We start from the raw sequence: 14,634 nt of genomic DNA, 5'->3' as shown, positions 1-14,634 counted from the left end.
AACCGCTGCTTAGTAAATTTTGCCCCTTGTCTTTTCCTAAAGCCCTCTCTCCCAACCCCCTACTTCCTCTGCTCAGCCAGCTGAAAGACCAGTTGTCTCACACACACATTTGATCAGAAGAAACAGATCACTACCCCCACTTCCTGTGGCTCAGGTTTCACCCAATGTCCATATATGTGAATGAACAGAGACTGTGGACACATGTGTTGGAGACTACTGACTGAAGAACATCTAAGCCAGTCCAAGGACAATAAGTATTATTATTATTATTATTATTATTATTATTATTACTTACACTGAACCATTAGAATATACGTATATATGTAAACTGTATTTTATATATGTAATAGATAATATTGTTTTGTAGTTAATTGTAGCACAGTTATATAAGCACTGTGTAATCGTATCTTGATAAAGTTTTATGTTATTTCATGTGGTGAAAGGACTAAGGGGTACATTTTCTAAGATGGGAGATTTATTAAGAAGTGATGTTGCCCATAGCAACCAATCAGATTCCAGGTATTATCTTCTAGAAGATGCTAGATAAAAGAGAAGTAGAATCTGATTGATTGCTATGGGCAATATCACTTCCTAATAGAACTCCCATCTTGGTAAATTTACCCCTAAGAGTTATAAAGCAATGAACAGTATAAGGAATTAAAGGGGATATAATGATCCTTATATAGTTAGTATTGCCTATCATTTTGATGCATTATCATGCTCAGTCTATAATTTTCACATACCCTCATCATCTTCCATCATAGCCATTAACCCATATATATATATGTATGGGTTGGGTGCGGAATCCCTGTGGTTGGAATGCCAGCAGTCAGAATACAGACAGTGGCATCCTGACAACTGCAGTTAAGTACCCTAACATTCTCCCCCACAGCCTAACCCTAACCCTCCCCCTAGTGCCTAATCCCTAGCCTAACCCTAACGTCAAGCCTAATACTTACCATCGGGATGTCAGCAGTTGGGATTCTGACTATCAGCAACCCGACTGCTTGGATGCCGATTACATCCCATATGTGTTGTATATACATACGTTTTATATATATATGTACTTATATATCTACCTGTACATATATTTATATGCATGTTTGTGTGTGTTTATATATACATATATATATATATATATATATATATATAGTATATACATATATATACATTACTGTATATAATATAATATATATATAATACTAATGGGCTGACAATGACAGGCAGCCACTCACTAACTGTTTCAGATGCTGCTCCACACTTACTGCAGCCCTGCTGCACCACACCATCCTCTCCTCTCCCAGTCCCTGACCGCTGCCCGGAGCAGAGAGACTCATCAGATGATGATGTAATCATCTCGCGAGGCCTTCCCAGTAGCTCTTCAGTGTCACTTCAGGGGACAGTGATGGAAGCACAGTGTCTGTGAGTATACTCCCTCCCCCATCCCGGCACGGCCGCCCGCCAGCTCTATCGCCACGGAGATTTAATAAACAGTGGGGGGAAAGGCTGCACGGAACAGGGGGTTGCGCTTATTGGGCCTTCAGGCCCCCCAGCCGCTGGGCCTCATAGGAAGCACACCCTTGCACCCAACACTAGTTCTAGCTAGCAATCTGCACAGGCTCCTCCTGCTTGTGTTTGAGTCTGAGCTGTACTTACTGTGTACACATATGAAGGCTATACATCTTGTACCTTAGGGGCAAGAGACAGTACTGTTATTGAAATACTGCTCAAAAGACAATAGGAACAGAAAGGCAAAACCCTTTGTAGGGGCAGAATTAATGTAGTAAACAATGTTATTAAAATATAACTTTTAATAGTTTGTTTAAAAAGATATATGTTGAGAAATCCACAAGACATACACATAAACACACATAAGGGACGTTAACCATCTACCTGTTTAATCATTTGCAGAAAGTTAATTAAAGTTGTTTATCAAAATCTCGAAAATCATATATAATAACAAGCAGTCCAGCATCAGCTAACAGCAGCATGAATAGATATCAGCACTTGCAATGTACACTACCAACGCCTTCATTATCAACCTCCTCATTAGCGATCATAGGTAGTCCTCCTGCATCCAATTTGCAAAGGAAAACTGACTCCCTTAACGCAACCCAGGATTCCCAAGAAGAATCCTTATATGCTGGAGCTGCTGCTGCTGCTGGGAATTAATCTTTATTACTGACGGGGGCCAAGAAGAATAGTAGTTTTAAACAACTATTGTCTGTGACAGCCTCCATCCTGTTACAAACCTGATCACTGAAGCCATGAAAGCTACAGTATGTTAGCATTAGATCTGCATCCAATATCCACAATCAATGAAACTGGTTTTAGCCAATTAGTTGAGGTCATATGTCCACACTACCAAATTCAGTTTGAATTATATTCTATTATAATTTTCCAGAAAAGCAATTCCTCACCTCTACTGGCACTTATGCTGCCTCTTGATATTGCCATGTTGCACTACTGTGTGTGTGTGTATATATATATATATATATATATATATAGCATATAGTCCGGCACTCCGTGAAGGTAAATTACTTAGCTGGTTGCCTGCACACATTCAAATTCACAGACCTCTCATCCGTGCGGCACTCAACGCGATAAAATACACTGCAATCATAGCTTAGGTATCAATGTTTCAATGTAATTGGCATTTTCATCAGGACATACAGGTATATTACACATGTCTTACCTTATATCTGAACACCCAGTGAAAGACCAGCCTCGCTGCAGTGGGACCACACACCCGCCCGGCGGCGCTAAACTATGACATCATCACGTAGCAACGTGTGTCCAACTGTGCACCATCACCATGGTTACAGATAATCAAACAGAGAAACACACAGTACAATTGCTAATGACAGTGGCTAACGATACATGAATCAAAGACTTACAAAGACAAAGCTGCAGTAGAGGTCAACATATAACAACAAATGAAGCACGCATCTAACAGCTACAGCTAGGGACTAAGTACAACAGGCATAAGTAATGCTAATACAACATGTATGCAATTTATACCAATCAGGCAGTTATATATGCATTCCAAAGACAATAAACTAGCAAGATAACGTCACTGCCATGCAATACATGTGGCAGAATGAGATGTATAGATCAATACATTATGAAACCCCACCTGATCCATGGATAATCTAAATAATTAAAACATTACATGAAAGCTCCTAAGCCCAATTGTTCATTAAGGCCTCTAGGGGCCATTGTGCACAGTCGATGTATCCATCTAGTTCAACACTGCATGAGTTTACATGACCTATCATCCCCCCTGATAGATGGGGGAATGTGGTCAATCATCCTATATTTGAGGGTTAATAAAAAATGGCGAGCACTGGCGAAATGTCTCTCTACTAGTTATTCACTACACCATTGTTGATGGCCGATCTTATTGCACTTCTGTGAGCTGCCATTCGCTCCTTAAATAGCCTTTCCATTTTGCCTATGTATGATAGGCCGCACGGACAAATTATCTGATAGACAATAAAGGATGAATTACATGTGAGTTTATGACGAATAAAATATTTACGTCCTGACAGAGGGTGATGGAAAACATCCTCTGGAATAAGGTACATGCATGTGCATCTAAAACAACCTAGTTTACCAATGCCGACTTTATCCGCCCTGGGATCAGGACTTGATATGTCAGTTTTTACCAGTATATCACGAATGCTGCTTCCTTTTTTGTAGCAGGACATAATGCATGTATTTTGCAAATTTAGTTCAGGGTCAGTTTGAATAATGGACCATAGTTTTTTGGATATTTTATTAATGTGACTACTATGTTGGTTATAGTTGTTCACCCATGGAATCATAGCTGTATTCTCTTTAGGCATATTACAATTAAGTGCAGTGTCCCTATCCAAACTCAATACCTTTTGTTTGACACTGACCAGGTGTTTAGCGTCATAACCTCTATTGATGAATTTATGAACCATATCGTTCATCTGGGATTCAGCCAGTTATATCCATATTAATTCTCAAAATTCTTAATAATTGAGAATAGGGAAGGCCCTGGATTAATGGCCTAGGATGGCAACTATCTGAGCATAGAAGATTATTCCTATCCGTGTCTTTGGTGTAAAGGCTTATAGAGACAATTCCATTACTAATGGATATCCTGACATCTAGATAGTTAATATCCTCATTACTAATGCTGTATGACAACTTAGCAGGGCTATCGCCCCTGTTGTGTGTTTCAATCAAATCAATCAGCTCTTTTTTTGGGCCCTTCCAGAACACCAATAGGTCGTCTATATATCGCACATAGAATCCTATTTTCTGTGCAACCTCAGGTTTATCAAAGAACAACATTTTTTCAACACCAAACATGTATATGTTGGTGTACGATGGGGCCACACTGGACCCCATAGCACAGCCAACACACTCCTCCCTTATCAGCTGGCCGAAAGATCAGGTCATTATTCTTGGATAACTGGATGATTGCAGAATGTTTTTCCTTAGTAAGATTGAATCATGTGCAGGACATGCCTTTAATGGTGTCATCGACTACGCTTTGTAGTAACCTCATATACGTTCTGAAGGAAGGATTTGAAGATAGGGGGTCGAACGATGACTTGGGCTGTAACTTCTATAGTTTGGGGGGGTAGATGAGTGGCCTCTGTATTGATGAATGAGGGGTTCTTAGTGAAATATTCTTTGAGTTTCAATTGTCTATTCAAAGAATATTGTTCTACTTGCCACTGCAGGGGGTCAAATTTGACAGTAGGTACAAAGGATAGACCTTTGTTTAACACTCGTGTTTCAATCTGTGTTAGCTGGTAAGATGAAAGATTGACTATTAGGTATTGCGGGTTATCGAAGGTTTCTTTCCATGACCTCTTCCATTGCGTTTGTCCTCCCCTTCTGGTATGGCATCTCCACCTCCTCCTTCTTGGGATCTGGTGGTAACCCCTAAAGGGTATTGTTTATGTCTTACACTGCCACTGCCCCTTGGTCTGTCATAGTCACTGTCCGAAGTTTTATACTCATTAGATGAATCAGTATCTACTCCTCTCATGCAGTTCATTCTGAAAAAAGGTTTCCTATGATCTCGATCTTTTGCAGTCCACCAATACACCATATTAGTTTCATAATAAGTGTCAACTTTAATTTTTTTCTCTTTTTTAAACTTGATGAGATCACGTCTATAATTGTGGATTTGGGACTCCAATTTATTTAGCCATTTAGTGTCAGTGTCCTGTTCCAAAGTGACTTTGTGCAGAACATTAAATTGAAGAATCCTTTCTTTGACTGAGATAACTTCTTTAGTAGTATGCTCAATAATAAGTAACATCAAGTCAAATGAGCATTTATTCAAAATAGCGACCCAGCGCTTACAAAACGCTGGGTCATGCTTGCCAATGGTGGGGCAATTCTTAATTCTTAACCCCCTAGGGATTTTCTTAGCTCTGACATAGTCACTTAAAGTGAGGCCATGATAAAAGTAATCAATTTCACGCTTTCTGAATTTAAGTATTTCATGATAAAGATCTTCACATGAAGTAGGTTGTAATTGATCCACCAAATCAGTTTTGAATAATATCGCCTCAGTCTCTGAATCAGAGTATGTGAGAATCAACCCTCAAATATAGGATGATCGACCACATTCCCCCATCTATCAGGGGGGGTGATAGGTCACGTAAACTCATGCAGTGTGAAACTAGATGGATACATCAATTGGGCACGATGGCCCCTAGAGGCCTTAATGAACAATTGGGCTTAGGAGCTTTCATGTAATGTTTTAATTATTTAGATTATCCATGGATCATGTGGGGTTTCATAATGTATTGATCTATACATCTCATTCTGCCATATGTATTGCATGGCAGTGACGTTATCTTGCTAGATTATTGTCTTTGGAATGCATATATAACTGCCTGATTGGTATAAATTGCATACATGTTGTATTAGCATTACTTATGCCTGTTGTACTTAGTCCCTAGCTGTAGCTGTTAGGTGCGTGCTTCATTTGTTGTTATATGTTGACCTCTACTGCAGTTTTGTCTTTGTAAGTCTTTGATTCATGTATCGTTAGCCACTGTCATTAGCAATTGTACTGTGTGTTTTTCTGTTTGTTTATCTGTAACCATGGTGATGGTGCACAGTTGGTCACACGTTGCTACGTGATGACGTCATAGTTTAGTGCCGCCGGGCGGGTGTGTGGTCCCACTGCAGCGAGGCTGGTCATTCACTGGGTGATCATATATAAGGTAAGACATGTGTAATATACCTGTATGTCCTGATGAAAATCCCAATTTAATAGGCATTGAAACGTTGATACCTAAGCTACGAGTGCAGTGTTTTTTATTGCGTGGAGTGCCGCACGGATGAGGGGTCTATAAACTGGGTGAAAAAAAGGCAATTGGGAGCCCCTTCTTCAAACTACCTATGGTGTACTTAAGATCACAAGCCTCCACTATGCATTCTAAAAGAGTGATTAACACAGCCGGGAACATTATTAGTTTTCATCATAGGAGATTACTTCCAAAAACTTCAGAACAACTGGTGTTATTTAAAATGAGCTGAAAATTGTATGAGGAATACTGTTACATTGCTGCCAAATGCAAACAGAATCCCTAATGCTGGATTCCAATGACACTGACACTGTAACATAGCATTTTGCATGCAGATACACCAGCAGTCACTTATAGAATATAGACATGCTGCATATCATGAAGCTGCTTGTGCTACCTATTTGCTTTGCTGTGCAAATAAGATGCATTTGATGGTAAAAAGTCACACAAAAATACTTACATAGTATGGCATGACTAGAATGGCTGTTTAATGCGCAAGGAGGCTACATGTATGAGGACAAATCTGTACAGATATGAAATGCACAGATTGACTTCAAATAAAAGAAAAGGATAAAAAGTCAGAACCCTAAATTGTTTTACTCTGAGGTTTAGGTGATCGCCATGGAGGAGACCAAATGAGGCAGAAGATTGGACCACTCCTAGCACGAAGCTACTCCCTTAGAGTGAAAACCAAGTAGTGTGGGTTTCTGATCCTTATAGTCCCACAGCCCACTCTCTCAGCAGCCCCCACCCTTTCTAGGCTGAAAGGGGCTGCTCTCTTGTTCTCACAAGATCTGTGTAGATGCAAATTAGGTTGTCTACAGGAACACTAACGTCATATAACTCCCTGCTTAAGAAATGCATTTTATGGCAGGAAAGTTGAATGGAGGAGGCTGATAAGCTGACACTCTACCAGCATGTTTGTCTGTGTCCAGGGTTTGAACAAGGGCCCTCTATTGTGAAAAACAAACACTGGGACAGATGTATGAACCTCTGGAAGTGATAAAGTGGAGAGTGATAAATGACGAGCCACTCAGCTCCCAACTGTCATGTTACAGGCTGTGTTTGAAAAATGACAGTTGGGAGCTGATTGGTTGGTCGTTTATCACTCTCCACTTTATCATTTCCCAGAGCTTCATACATCTGTCGCTCTATTTCCAAGGAAGTGTAGTGTTCAAAAGATACGCAATGCAGACACAGTTTTGAAACTAGCAATTCATACCAAACAGACATTCATAAAATATACATTTTGTGAGAACTATAATAATTCAACTCATGGTCACAGCCAGGTTATTACTCATACTATCGTGAGCACAGTTTACCCAGGGCACACAGAATGCATACAGTCATGACACGTGACTTTGAGAAATCATAACTCATGGCAACGGCCATATAGCGGTTCACATGTTTTTTCAACAAAGAAATGTTGGATCATTTTAATATATCCTTATGTCTTCTTTGATGTTGAGTTATATCTATTTTTATGAAAAATTTAAATCTGAACAAATTTAAGGTAACATGTATGCATTTGTAATTATTTTATAGGGGATGGTTGACAAACAGGTACAGGAGGTTAAAAGACTCCAAGCCTCACATGTTTATTCAGATTAGGGGTTAAGTAGAGAAAATTACAGGTCTTTCATAAATGCATAGTCATTGAATATGGTGTAGCTTGTAGAAGTATATCCAGTAGTAAAATAGCACAATCTCTAATAACAAACAGGTCTATTTTTTAATTGGAAATAATCCTTTTTTTTTGGAAATAGATCTTCTCCCAATACATCAAAGGGTTACCTTTATAGAACCTGCAGAAAAAAATAATTTGCCAGGTTTCTTCAGTAAAAGATTCTCCATACAAAAATCAGGGAAGCAAGAAAGGATTGTGGTGTACATGCACTTTCACAATCTTCTTACTGTTGTCACCATCTCTGAATGACAATAGCAGAGACAGATAGAAAAATATTCTAATTTCTTTTTTTTTTTCATAATAGTTTTTATTGAAAGTTTAATACAAAGAAATGGGGATACAGAAGGAAAAAGAAGGGAAAAGGGGTAAGCCAGACATATAGCATATCACAATATAAATCAATCGATCTTGGTCCTTGTACATATAATTGATACTTAAACTTTTTAGGACAAGAAAAATGTTTTATAAAACACTTCACAACACATATAGACAAAATACTAAATATTCAGTTAATGGAGCTACCCCGGATCTGCGTGAGGTGAACAGAGAACACCGGGAACAACCGGAACACTATAAATGGTGGAATGGCCTTGTTTTTCCCTATATTCTCCCCATTTAAACCATTTCATATGGATGGAATTGACGGAGGAGGAGTATTTCTCACCTGTTGTTTCAAAAACAAAATGCTTATGGATCTTGTTTTCTATGATTGTGATGTTGGGGAGAGAGGCTGTCTTCCACCCCTGAGCAATTGTAGCTTTTGTAGCAATCAGCACATGACCCATAATATATCTCTCGCCACGTGATAATTCCCCAGGATAGAAGTGGAATAAGGCAACTAGAGGCTCCGCCTGAATAGTTACACCAACTATTTTACTAATCATAAAAAATACTGCATTCCACAAGGGGCGAAGTAGAGGACAGGACCAAAAGACATGAAAGATGTCTCCCACCAAACCACAACCTCTCCAGCAATATTGCGAGACAGAGGGCCAGATCTTATGCAGCCTTTCAGGAGTAAAATCTGAAGTAATTTGTAATACATTTCTGAATGGTTGATACATTTGGATATAGTAAAACTGGAACGAAAAATAAGATTCCAGTCCTCATCAGAAAGGTTCACAGCCAGATCCCTCTCCCACCTAAGCCGACACGGAAGTTTCCCTTTTTTTTTTAACATTAACATTATCTGATACTGATACCAGCAAGATATACCACCTTTGTGATTAGAGGATCGTAGGCGAGTCAGCAGCAGTGATGGGAAGGCAGGTTTTTTAAGTGGAGAAGGGAGGTGACTGTGCAACCAATGTCTCAGCTGTAAATATTTATGAAAGTCCTGCCTCGTTAAACCAAATTGCGTTTGAAGGGACACAAAAGAAGCCAAATCCTCCCCCGCGAATACATCCCCCAAAGAAGAGAGGCCCACCTTCGCCCAGGAACCTAAGTGCATATCAGGGATCAAATTGGCTATTGATCGGAGAGACAGATTAGGAGAAGGCAGGGAAATCTCTTCATCTAAGGAAACACAGGTATGCCAACATACTATTGTAGTCTGGACTGCTTTACAGAATCCCGGTCTGAAGGAGATTTCAGAAGAGGGCAGCCAGAATAGATCAGGAAGGGGAAAGGGGCGCATAAGTTCCCTTTCAATAATTACCCAGGGTTTGGGAGAGTCTATTATGAACCAGTCCCTGGCCTGGCTAAGTATACATGCTGAATGGTATCTCTCCAAGTCTGGGAAGGCCACTCCGCCTGTCTCCTTAGAGAGGGAGAGGGTATTTCTCGCTATTCTGGGTTGATTCCCCTTCCAAATATATTTAGTTAGTATTTGGTAAAATTTGTTACATATGGATTTGGATAGGGGTCTAGTAATGGTCCGAAATAAATACATTAGTTTCGGGAGCAGCACCATTTTTGCAGCCGCAATCCTTCCTAGCCAGGACACCTCATGTAGCATCCATTCTTTTGTTAAAGTTTCATAAGCTTTCAAGAGGGGCCCAAAATTACAATCAATAAGATCATGGTCTCAAGCTAGATGCACCCCCAGATATTTGAGGGACCTAGATTTCCATGTATATCTATACGTCTCCTGTAGTTTCTCCAAAATTACAGTTGGGATGTTAAGAGGGAGGGCTTCTGTCTTTGCTGTGTTGAGTTTGTAAAAGGACACTGCTGCGTATTGATCCAAAATGGCATGCAATGCTGGAAGGAGTAAACACAGTAAAATATCATCTGCGAATAAGTTTATTTTATGGGAGAAACCTCAGAGCAAGGGACCATGTATGGATTTGAGGGTTCTGATCATCTCCGCCAGAGGTTCAATGGCAAGCGCAAAGATGAGTGGCGAAAGTGGGCACCCCTGACGTGTGCCGTTGGTTATGTCAAATTTGTCAGATAGACAACCGTTTACAAATACCTTCGCAGAAGGGCAAGTATATAGGGCCGAAATGGAATCTAAAATACCTCCCTGGAAACCGAAACTGTGTAAAACCTTCATCAAATAACCCCAGTGCAGGCGGTCAAACGCCTTTTCGGCATCAAGCGATAGGATCAATAAAGGCTCCCTACGGTAGTCATAATATTCTATAATATTGAGAACTCTACGTGTATTGTCTGGGGCTTGCCTGTGCATCACAAATCTGACCTGATCCGGTTTAATGAGAACCGGCAACAGCCAAGACAGGCGACTAGCAATCACTTTGGCAAACAACTTGACATCTGTGTTCAGCAAAGCAATAGGTCGGTAATTAGCTACAGCATTAGGGTCTTTGCCGGGTTTTGGTATGGCAATTATACGTGCCTCCAGCATTTCTTCAGGGAATTGCTTAGATTCCGTTGCTTCACCGAACACAGACAACAAAACCGGAGCCAGCTCAGCTTTAAATGTTTTGTAAAAGTTGGCAGAATAGCCGTCCGGACCTGGAGCCTTATCTGATTGCATTTTACTAATGGCTACATCTATTTCCTCCAGAGTCCAAGGAGTGCTAAGGGACAGACAAGCCTCAGAAGACAATTTCGGGAGAGAAAGCCCACTCAAGAATTGCTCAATAAGGGCTGCCGTTGGTTGGGCAATATTGGGGTCATCTTTGAGGTTATAAAGTTGCGCATAATAGGTTGCAAAAGCATTAGCTATCTCTACAGGGTCCGATACTTTAGCCCCATGGTGATTGTAGATTCTCTGTATCTGCCCCCTAGCCCTTCGTCCACGTAATTTATTAGCCAACAGTCGACTTGCTCGATTGCCAAATACATAGAACTTTTGATTTAATCTGGCAATATTACGCTGTACTTCTCTAAGTGAGAAGACATTCACCCTTTCTCGAGCATTGAGGAGTTGTTTATATAATATTTTATTAGAGGGGTCTGCTTTATGAGCTTCTTCAATTTGCGCTGCCTCAACTTCCACTTTCTCATACTGTTGTTTATATTCTCTCTTAAGCCGAGCCGCAACTTGAATTGCTGAACCTCTAATAACTGCCTTCAATGAGCACCAAAAGTTAAATATGGAAGTTTCTTCCGGCTTATTGGTACTAAGAAAAATAGAAAGAGCCTCCTGAACTGCTTTATGAGCCTCCGGCTGAGTCAACAGGTGATTACCTAGTCTCCACGGGCCCGGGATTACTCTCCTATTCCCTATATCCCATTTAACAAAAAGGGGGGAGTGGTCTGACCAAGTCATGGGAAGAATATTGATACTACTAATAGATGATAAGGTCCATCTATCACATAGGGCCAAGTCTATCCGGGAATACGTCCTATGGACATTCGAATAAAAGGAATAATCTCTTACTGTAGGGTGTTTTGCTCTCCAGGCATCAAACAACCCGTGCTCTACTAAAAGCTGCTGGAAACCCTTAGAAAACTCCTGTGGTCTATTTGAACGGGAAGTTGTTGAATGGGATCTATCCATGGTTGGATCCAGGACCATATTAAAGTCTCCGAGGAGCAATAATGCTCCCTTAGAGTGTTTTTGTAAAGTCAAACAGAATTTTCTACAGAAGGCCAATTGCCCTGTATTTGGAACATAACATGAGACAATAGTAACCTCAACATTATCTAGTAATCCCACTAGAATTAGATACCTTCCCTGTGGGTCTGCATATTTTGAGGTTAGTGTAAATGCGTAATGTTGAGAAATAAGGATGGCTACTCCTGCTTTCTTTTGAGGCCCATTAGCTGTGTAGCAATGAGGGAATCTGATGTTATTAAATCTTGGAGGGGCAGACTGTTGAAAATGCGTCTCCTGAATCGCAACAATGTGGGCTTTAACCTTAGAAAAATACCGCAGTGCTAAATTTCTTTTTTGGGGAGAGTTCAATCCTTTCGCATTGATTGATAATAAATTAACCATATCTATACAGACAAGGTGTAAAATACTGTGCAGTGACCAACATCAAAATAACAATCCTGGGATTGCAAATCTGGCTGGGGAAAAGAGAAACACATAACGGGGTAACATAGATAAAAAAGAAAATAAAAAGGAAAAAAAGAACAGCAGACATTAGAAGGGGTATAAGAGAACATAAACGACCCCACTTGGAGCCAACAAGAGTCGTGTAAAAAACTACGACTCTTAGGAATTTGTGATTGGGGGGTAGTAGCCTATCCCCGTCACCCATAAACGAAACAGTTAATTAACACTATAAATAAACCAAGCATATAACCATATCTTTACATACAAACGAGATCACTCAGGCAATGCAATTATGTGAAAAAGATAGCACGTAGTTTCAGCCTCCCCCCCGAATTTACGGGGAAGGGGCAGGAAACATTACCCGTAAATAAACAGTACCCAAGTGTAACCCCCTAGGAGAACATGGCCATACAAAACTTGGTAACATATAAAAAAAAACGTATCCAATGATACATACAAAAATTTAAATAAGTAACTGGCCTACTTGTAAATGAAACATATACTAGAATTCGAGTAAAATAATACAGTGAAAATGCATTATTGCCACTCTGAATAGACTAAGACATTCAAAATACTCACAAAACTTTCTCAGACTATATATAGTAGCATACAGCAGAAAGAAAATTATAATGTGTACTTATGCTTGAAATCCCGCTATAGATCAGTCTTTCTGCAGGTTTTGATTGGATGAAGAATCAAAAGAATTTCCAGCAATGTTCCACCTAGATAGGGTTTTCCACCCTTCATCCAGGTTTGTAATTATGACTGTGGAACCATCACGTGACACTAGGAGTTTGGTAGGAAAACCCCATCGATAAAGTATATTAGCTCTCCTGAGGGCACTAGTAATTGGATAGAAGGAGCGTCTCTTTGCCAATGTTGCTTGAGAGAGATCACCAAATAATTGGAGGCCTTTCAAAGCCGCTGCTGATTCCTCTGAAGGTCTAGCTGCCTTCAATAATGCCTCCTTCATATGAAAGAAATGCATCCGCATTAATACATCCCTAGATGCACCCTTCGGAGCACTTCTGGCTTTTGGGAGTCGATGAATGCGATCAATAAGAAGGTCATCTGATCGCGCTTCAGGCAGGAGCTTCCGAAATAAATTCAACGTAAATTCGTGGAGACCACTATGGGGAACAGTTTCAGGAACTCCTCGGAGTTTAATATTGTTGCGTCTTGATCTGTCCTCCAAATCTCCGACTTTCTCCCGAAGAGCAGTAATTTCAGTTTGGAGAGACTCATGCTGAACTATGAGGTCATTGTGTGACCCGACTACCTCCTCCATTTTATTTTCAAGGTTATTTGTTTGATCACCGAGGTCGTCAATTGACTGTTGACAAGCTTGAAGAGTAGCACGAAATTCCGCAGCAACCTCTACTTTAAATTGTGAGAGGAGTAGTTTCATGGTGCCGACTGTGAGAGAGTCACAATCTTTAGGGGAACTCGGTGCAGAATCGGTATGAGTGGGGGAGGAACTTGCATTAGATGGAGTAGTCAATTTAGTTTTCTGGGGAGCCAACGTCTCCATCCCGATAGCTTTAACAGTTTGAGGAGAGGGTTTGAAAAAGGCTATTTTTGAGACAGATTTAGAGACTTTAACTTTTTTCGGGCCCATAGTAAAATCCAGCGTAATCTCTCACGATAAAAAAAAATAAAGTGAATAAAAATGGGTATCACGTGAATGTATGTTCCACTTAACTCAGAAAAGTGTTAGGCCATTGAGATATCAGGGTGACAGGACAGAGAATTTAATCATCAGGCATAGAGAACTGCATTAGTGTACCATGTAATATACTTTTCGGCCACCAGAGGGAGCTCACACCTCATACAAGCTCTGTTTCTATGGGGAATATTGCAGAAAAAAAAAACCAAGATGGCGTCGTCCCGGGGCTCCGGAGCCCAGCGTCCCCCACACTGTGGTCTTGATATGGGGAACTCCCAACAACTTAGGTAAGTCCCCAGGGTACCTTTAGATATGTGTCTGCTGCCCCTGAGCTTGAAGGCAGCAGGTGGACACTCGCGGCAGCGCAGCTATGGAAGTCGGAGGGCCTCTGAAATCTAGGTCCCGGCTGCAGGGTGGAAGGTAGGCCGCAGCACTCGGGGAGGCAGGGAAGGTCACCCAGGCACCGCAGACACCTCTGCTGGCCTCTCTCAGGGTGAGAGACGCAGGGGAAAGTAAATATTTGGCAGTAAGATGCCTTTAACCTGAGCAGTAGGCAGTT

At 40.7% G+C, this 14,634-nt stretch overlaps 1 protein-coding gene across 3 annotated transcripts in view; it reads right to left on the bottom strand.

Moving 5' to 3' along the window:
• The window catches only part of KCNH8 (potassium voltage-gated channel subfamily H member 8), a 543,344-nt gene that overhangs the window by 44,967 nt on the left and 483,743 nt on the right, over positions 1–14,634 (bottom strand). The window lies entirely within an intron of this gene.

This window comes from Taudactylus pleione, unplaced genomic scaffold (genome assembly GCF_031769625.1).
Source record: "Taudactylus pleione unplaced genomic scaffold, aTauple2 ptg000053l, whole genome shotgun sequence".
In the NCBI taxonomy this organism is placed as follows: Eukaryota; Metazoa; Chordata; class Amphibia; order Anura; family Myobatrachidae; genus Taudactylus; species Taudactylus pleione.
This window is presented reverse-complemented; position numbering and strand designations above follow the sequence as displayed.